At 45.1% G+C, this 6,805-nt stretch overlaps 1 protein-coding gene across 2 annotated transcripts in view; it reads left to right on the forward strand.

Moving 5' to 3' along the window:
• Positions 1 to 6,457: 6,457 nt before the first annotated feature.
• The window catches only part of ankrd34bb (ankyrin repeat domain 34Bb), a 23,425-nt gene continuing 23,077 nt past the window's right edge, over positions 6,458 to 6,805 (forward strand). Inside the window, exons 1-2 of one of the 2 annotated variants that reach the window (XM_078397050.1) lie at positions 6,473 to 6,536; positions 6,717 to 6,805. The exon at positions 6,717 to 6,805 is cut by the window's right edge and continues 56 nt beyond it. The gene's annotated coding sequence lies outside the window, so the exon portion shown is untranslated. Of the gene's footprint in view, positions 6,537 to 6,716 lie in introns of both variants that reach the window. The other variant, XM_078397051.1, reaches the window with a different exon arrangement.

A 6,805-nucleotide genomic window follows, 5' to 3' on the forward strand; every position in this document is an offset into this window, starting at 1 on the left:
GCAGCAATTCGCTACTGGATATCATTATCTTTAATTACAACACTTCTGTTCCCTTTCAAACAACATTGTTCAATTCAACATCTCCTAGTTATTAGCAAAAATATAGTGGAATGTACAACTATATAACACAACTACCAAACTGATCTCCCGGTGGCCGAGCACTTCAACTCCCCCTCCCACTCCCAGTCTGACCTTTCTGTCATGGGCCTCCTCCAGTGCCATAGTGAGGCCCACCGGAAATTGGAGGAACAGCACCTCATATTTCGCCTGGGCAGTTTGCAGCCCAGTGGTATGAACATCGACTTCTCCAACTTTAGATAGTTCCTCTGTCCCTCCCGTCCCCTCCTCCTTCCCAGATCTCCCTCTATCTTCCTGTCTCCACCTATATCCTTCCTTTGTCCCGCCCCCCTTGACATCAGTCTGAAGAAGGGTCGCGACCCAAAACGTCACCCATTCCTTCTCTCCCGAGATGCTGCCTGACCTGCTGAGTTACTCCAGCATTTTGTGAATAAATACCTTCGATTTGTACCAGCATCTGCAGTTATCTTCTTATACTATATAACACATACTGTATTTCACCTGATGGGGAAACAATCTCCAAGTAGTAAAGCAGATATTGCATTTAACCCAGCATGTGCTCTATAGAGCAACAAAGGAAGAGCACAATGATCTTCAGAACAGCACAAGAGCAGAGAACAGTCAGTGATGTTGTAAGATTGAAAGATGAATGATACTTCACATGAGATGGGATGTTCATAAGTTGTTGGAGCAGAATTGGGCCATTCGGCCCATCAGGGCTACTCCGCCATTCAATCATGGCTGATCAATCTTTCCCTCTTAGCCCAATTCTCCTGCCTTCCCCCCATAACCCCTGACACCCTTGCACACTAAATGTCTTCTATTTTTACAAGGAGAAAGTTGCAGCTCGATAGCCCACGCTATCTCATGGAGTCATAGAGTCCTACAGCTCGGAAACAGGCCCTTCGGTCCAACTTTCCCACACCGACTAACATGTCCCATCTACACTAGTTCCACCTGCCTGCATTTGACCCATACCCCTATCCTATCTAACCGGATAGCACGCAACAAAAGCTTTTCACTGTACTTTGGTACACGTGTCAATAAATTAAACTAAACTAGCCAAATATTAAGTAGTCCTAATTAATATATCCCAGCTGTAAAGCACCTATCACTCTTTACACAGACTTTACTGACATCTGAAATGTGATTCAAGTACAGTCCGAGAACATGAAAATTTGACATGCACTGGTTTCCCTGCAACGGGCTGCACGGTGGCGCAGCGGTAGAGTTGCTGCCTTACAGCGCCAGAGTCCCGGGTTCGATCCTGACTACTGGTGCTTGACTATACAGAGTTTGTACGTTCTCCCCGTGGGTTTTCTCCGGGATCTCCGCTTTCCTCCCACACTCCAAAGACGTACAGGTATGCAGGTTAATTGGCTTGGTATAATTGTACATTACCACCAGTGTGTGTAGGCGTTGTGTTAGTATAACAGGGATCGCAGGTCGATGCGGACTCGGTTGGCTCTAGCGCGGCATATTTCCACACTGTATCTCTAAACTAAACTACCCAAAAATAAACGAAACTATTAATCTGTGCAAAATGAGATGAAATACAACCCCTATCAGGCTATGGGTTATAGAGTCATAGAGTTATACAGTGTGGGAAAAGGCCCTTCGGCCCATCACACCCACAGCAGCCAACATGTCCCAGCTACACTATTCCCACCTGCCTGCGTTTGGTCCATATCCCTCCAAACTTGTCCTATCCATGTACATGTCTAACTGTTTGTTAAATATTGGGATAGTCCCAGCCTCAACTACCTCCTCTGGCAGCTTGTTCCATGCACCCCCACCCTTTGTGTGAAAAAGTTTGTCCTCAGAATCCTATTAAATCTTTTCCCCTTCACCTTGAACCTATGTCCTCTGGCCTTCGATTTCCCTACTCTGGGCAAGAGATTTTGTGCATCTACCTGATATGGGCCTCTCATGATTTTATACAATCATGAAAGACAATATCTTTGCTGTAACATGATGCCCAGAGCTGAACACAATACTCTAAATGCAGTCTCACCAACGTCTCATACAACTGCAACATGACCTCCCAACTTCTATACTTTTAAACATATAGACATGGTAATGGGACAACTGAGGAGTAGGTGTTCACAGTGACACAATGGAAAGGTTTGTGGACAATTGTGTACATGTCTAACTGTTTGTAATATAAGATTATTAAGGGGTTGGACACGTTAGAGGCAGGAAACATGTTCCCAATATTGGGGGAGTCCAGAACCAGGGGCCACAGTTTAAGAATAAGGGGTAGGCCATTTAGAACAGAGATGAGGAAAAACTTTTTCAGTCAGAGAGTTGTAAATCTGTGGAATTCTCTGCCTCAGAAGGCAGTGGAGGCCAATTCTCTGAATGCTTTCAAGAGAGAGCTAGATAGAGCTCTTATGGATAGCAGAGTCAGGGGGTATGGGGAGAAGGCAGGAACGGGGTACTGATTGAGAATGATCAGCCATGATCACATTGAATGGTGGTGCTGGCTCGAATGGCCGAATGGCCTACTCCTGCACCTGGTGTCTAGTGTATATTATCAATTGCTCCCTTCAGAAGCCATAAAATTGGTGGTCATGCTAAAATAGGTATTCTGAGGGCCAAACGTATGGTTTAACACCATCCCCCGGGTTTAGATTTTATGAGGGAGTCACTAATGAGAGACATGGTTATCAGCTGGAGTTATCATGCAAGGTTGTATACAAAATATAAGTTTATTGGTATCACAAGAAGGCCAAGTCAATCATTGTACAGGTTCACTGGTGCTTACGTTTTGATATCACCACATTGAAACTTACCGAATAATGAAAGGCTTGGACAGAGTCGATGTGGAGAGGATGCTTCCACTAGTGGGAGAGTCTAGGACTAGAGCCCATAGCCTCAGCATAAAAGGATGCATCTTTAGAAAGAGGAATTTATTTGTCAGAGGGTGGTAAATATGTGGAATTCATTGCCACAGACGGCTGTGGAGGCTGTCAATGGATATTTTTAAGGTGGGGATTGGTACGGGTGTCAGGGGTTATGGGGAGAAGGCAGGAGAATGGGGTTGAGATGGAAGATAGATCAGCCATGATTGAATGGCGGAGTAGACTTGATGGGCCGAATGGCCTAATTCTGCTCCAACAACATGGCAGCTGGGCCTAATCAGATATAACCAAGGACACTGTGGGAAGCTAGAGTAGAATTGCAGAAGTCCTGGCTGAGATAGGAATCATCATTGGACACAAGTAAGGTGACAGAATTTGAAGGGTGGCTACCGCTGTGACTCTATTTAAGAAGGTCTGGAAAGAAAAATCTGGTAACTATAGACCAGTGAACCTAACATGAGAGGGAAAAGTTTTAAGAGGAACCTGAGGGGCAACTTTTTCTCCAGCAGGGTGGTGGGTATGTGGAATGAGCTGCCAGCTGTGGTAGTTGAGGCAGGTACTATAACAACATTCAAAAGACACTTGGACTATAGACAATAGACAATAGACAATAGGTGCAGGAGTAGGCCATTCAGCCCTTCGAGCCAGCACCGCCATTCAATGCGATCATGGCTGATCACTCTCAATCAGTACCCCGTTCCTGCCTTCTCCCCATACCCCCTCACTCCGCTATCCTTAAGAGCTCTATCCAGCTCTCTCTTGAAAGCATCCAACGAACTGGCCTCCACTGCCTTCTGAGGCAGAGAATCCCACACCTTCACCACTCTCTGACTGAAAAAGTTCTTCCTCATCTCCGTTCTAAATGGCCTACCCCTTATTCTTAAACTGTGGCCCCTTGTTCTGGACTCCCCCAACATTGGGAACATGTTTCCTGCCGCTAATGTGTCCAATCCCCTAATTATCTTATATGTTTCAATAAGATCCCCCCTCATCCTTCTAAATTCCAGTGTATACAAGCCTAATCGCTCCAGCCTTTCAACATACGACAGTCCCGCCATTCCGGGAATTAACCTAGTGAACCTACGCTGCACGCCCTCAATAGCAAGAATATCCTTCCTCAAATTTGGAGACCAAAACTGCACACAGTACTCCAGGTGCGGTCTCACCAGGGCCCGGTACAACTGTAGAAGGACCTCTTTGCTCCTATACTCAACTCCTCTTGTTATGACTAGTACCTGGATAGGAAGAGTTTAGAGGGCTATGGGCCAAACACGAGCAAGTGGGATTAGTGTAGATGGAGCATCCTGGTCGGCATGGGAAAGTTGTGGTGAAGGGGCTGTTCCATGCTGTATGACGCTATGACCCTTTGCCTGAGCATTTACAGAATCAATAAACTATTCACCCTGACTGGCAACAAACATTCGAATGGGCCTAAAGTCAGAATTAAAGAATGCTCTTTTAGGAAGGAGATGAGGAGGAATTTCTTTCGTCAGAGGGTGGTGAATCTGTGGAATTCTTCGCCACAGAAGGTTGTGGAGGCCAAGTCAGTGGATATATTTAAGGCAGAGATAGGTAGATTCTTGATGAGTACAAGTGTCAGAGGTTATGGGGGGGGGGGGGGAAACCAAGAGAATGGGGTGAGAGGGAGAGATAGATCAGCCAAGATTGAATGGCAGAGTAGACTTGATGGGTCGAATGGCCTAATTCTACTCCTTTCACTTATGATTCTCCAGTGGCGCTCCTGACTCCAAAAACATGAATCGGGATATCTCAGGCCAATCTTAAAATGTATAGGTTTTCTAAGATTGATATGTGTTAAAACAATCAGGCGACAATATTTCCATCTGTGCACCAGGGATGTTAAAAGTTTAACTCAAAATGTTAACATTTGGTGGTGCAGCAGTCGGTTTGCTGCCTTACAGCACCAGACAATAGACAATAGACAATATTGACAATATACAGCATGGAAACAGCCTCCTCGGCCCAACTTGCCCACACCACCCAACATGCCCACCTACACTAGACCCATCTGCCTGCATTTGGCCCATATGAGTAGGACACACAATGTAAAAATTGTCCCTAGTGGGTGTAGGATAGTGTTAATGTACGGGGATCACTGGGCGGCACGGACTTGGAGGGCCGAAAAGGCCTGTTTCCGGCTGTATGTATATGATATGATATGACACAAACCTGTCCTACCCATGGACCAGTCTAATTGTTTCTTAAACGTTATGATAGTCCCTGCCTCAACTACCTCCTCTGGCAGCTCACTCCATACACCCACCACCTTTTGTGTGGAAAAAGTTACCCATCAGAATTCAATTAAGTCTTTCCCCCCTCATCTTAAACCCTATGTCCTCTGGTTCTCGATTCCCCAACTCTGGGTAAGAGACTCTGTGCGATTCCTCTCATAATGATCTATTCCTCTCATAACGTTATACACATTTCTGGAAGTTCAATAATAGACGTGGGATCATTGCATTGCGGAATTGCAAATGGACAGGGATTGAGATGAGTGTTTCAAAGCAGCTCTCCACCCCTCTGTTCCTCTCTACTGCAGTGTCAGGCAGTCTGAAGAAGGGTCTCGAACTGAAACATCACCTTATCCTTTTCCTCCAGAGATGCTGCCTGACAATAGACAATAGACAATAGAAAATAGGTGCAGGAGAAGGCCATTCGGCCCTTCGATCCAGCACCGCCATTCAATGTGATCATGGCTGATCATTCTCAATCAGTACCCCATTCCTGCCTTCTCCCCGTACCCCCTGACTCTGCTATCCTTAAGAGCTCTATCTAGCTCTTTCTTGAATGTATTCAGAGAATTGGCCTCCACTGCCTTCTGAGGCAGAGAATTCCACAGATTCACAACTCTCTGACTAAAAAAGTTTTTCCTCATCTCTGTTCTAAATGGCCTACCCCTTATTCTTAAACTGTGGCCCCTGGTTCTGACCCGCTGAGTTACTCCAGCATATTGTGTTCTACTCAAGATTCCAGCATTTACTCCAGCACATTGTGTCTCAATACTTTATCCAATAGATGTTTAGTGTGAACCAGTGTCCATTCCAACCCTGCAGTGCTCCCCCCTCACTCCAGAACACAACTGTTAGCTCCAGTCCTCTTGTTAAATTGACCGAATTGCTTCTTGGACTTTTGCAATAACCAAAAAGTCTGTAGCCTCCTTTTGCTCTGGTATTTTATTTCATTCACATGTTTAGACAGAATTGGTTTCATTCTGTCTGAAGCTATGCGATTATTATTTTTTAATATATGGTTTGCATTTCATGTAATCATCCCCTTTAATATTCCTTATTTTCCAAAAACCAAGGCGACTGGTGCTATATTTTTATTTTTTTTTGTAACACATCCCATATTGAAGTGCACACACAATATCTGGTGGCTCTGTGGTGCCGCCGCCGCCGCTGCTGCTTTCTGTTGCAGAAGTGGACGCTTATTAGTGAAGACGTTGCCAGTTCTCTCGGCAACGCCTCTCCGCTACACAGAGCTGAAACTGCCCATCAGAGAGAGAGAGAGAGAGAGAGCGCATCGCCAGCACAGGGGTTTTCATCAGGTGAAGTCCAAGCCGGAGCCTCTCAGGTACAGTGGCAATCCTGGATATCGTCCTTACTTTGCTAACATGTCTGTTAAAAAAATAAATAATGACCTGACATTCAGTATTCAGGGAGGGGGGGGTAATCTAAACTGTGAAAATAGACCAGCCGACAGCATACTGCTGTGAATTGTGAAAGAAAAATTAATGAAGATTTTCTTTTATAGAGAAAGTGAAATGTATCCTTGAGGCTCCTCGAAAAAATGTATCATTGTTCTGTTTGGTCTTTGATGAATTGGCGTTTTGGTGAAGATTA

The sequence above is a fragment of the Rhinoraja longicauda genome, chromosome 3, assembly GCF_053455715.1.
Source record: "Rhinoraja longicauda isolate Sanriku21f chromosome 3, sRhiLon1.1, whole genome shotgun sequence".
In the NCBI taxonomy this organism is placed as follows: Eukaryota; Metazoa; Chordata; class Chondrichthyes; order Rajiformes; family Arhynchobatidae; genus Rhinoraja; species Rhinoraja longicauda.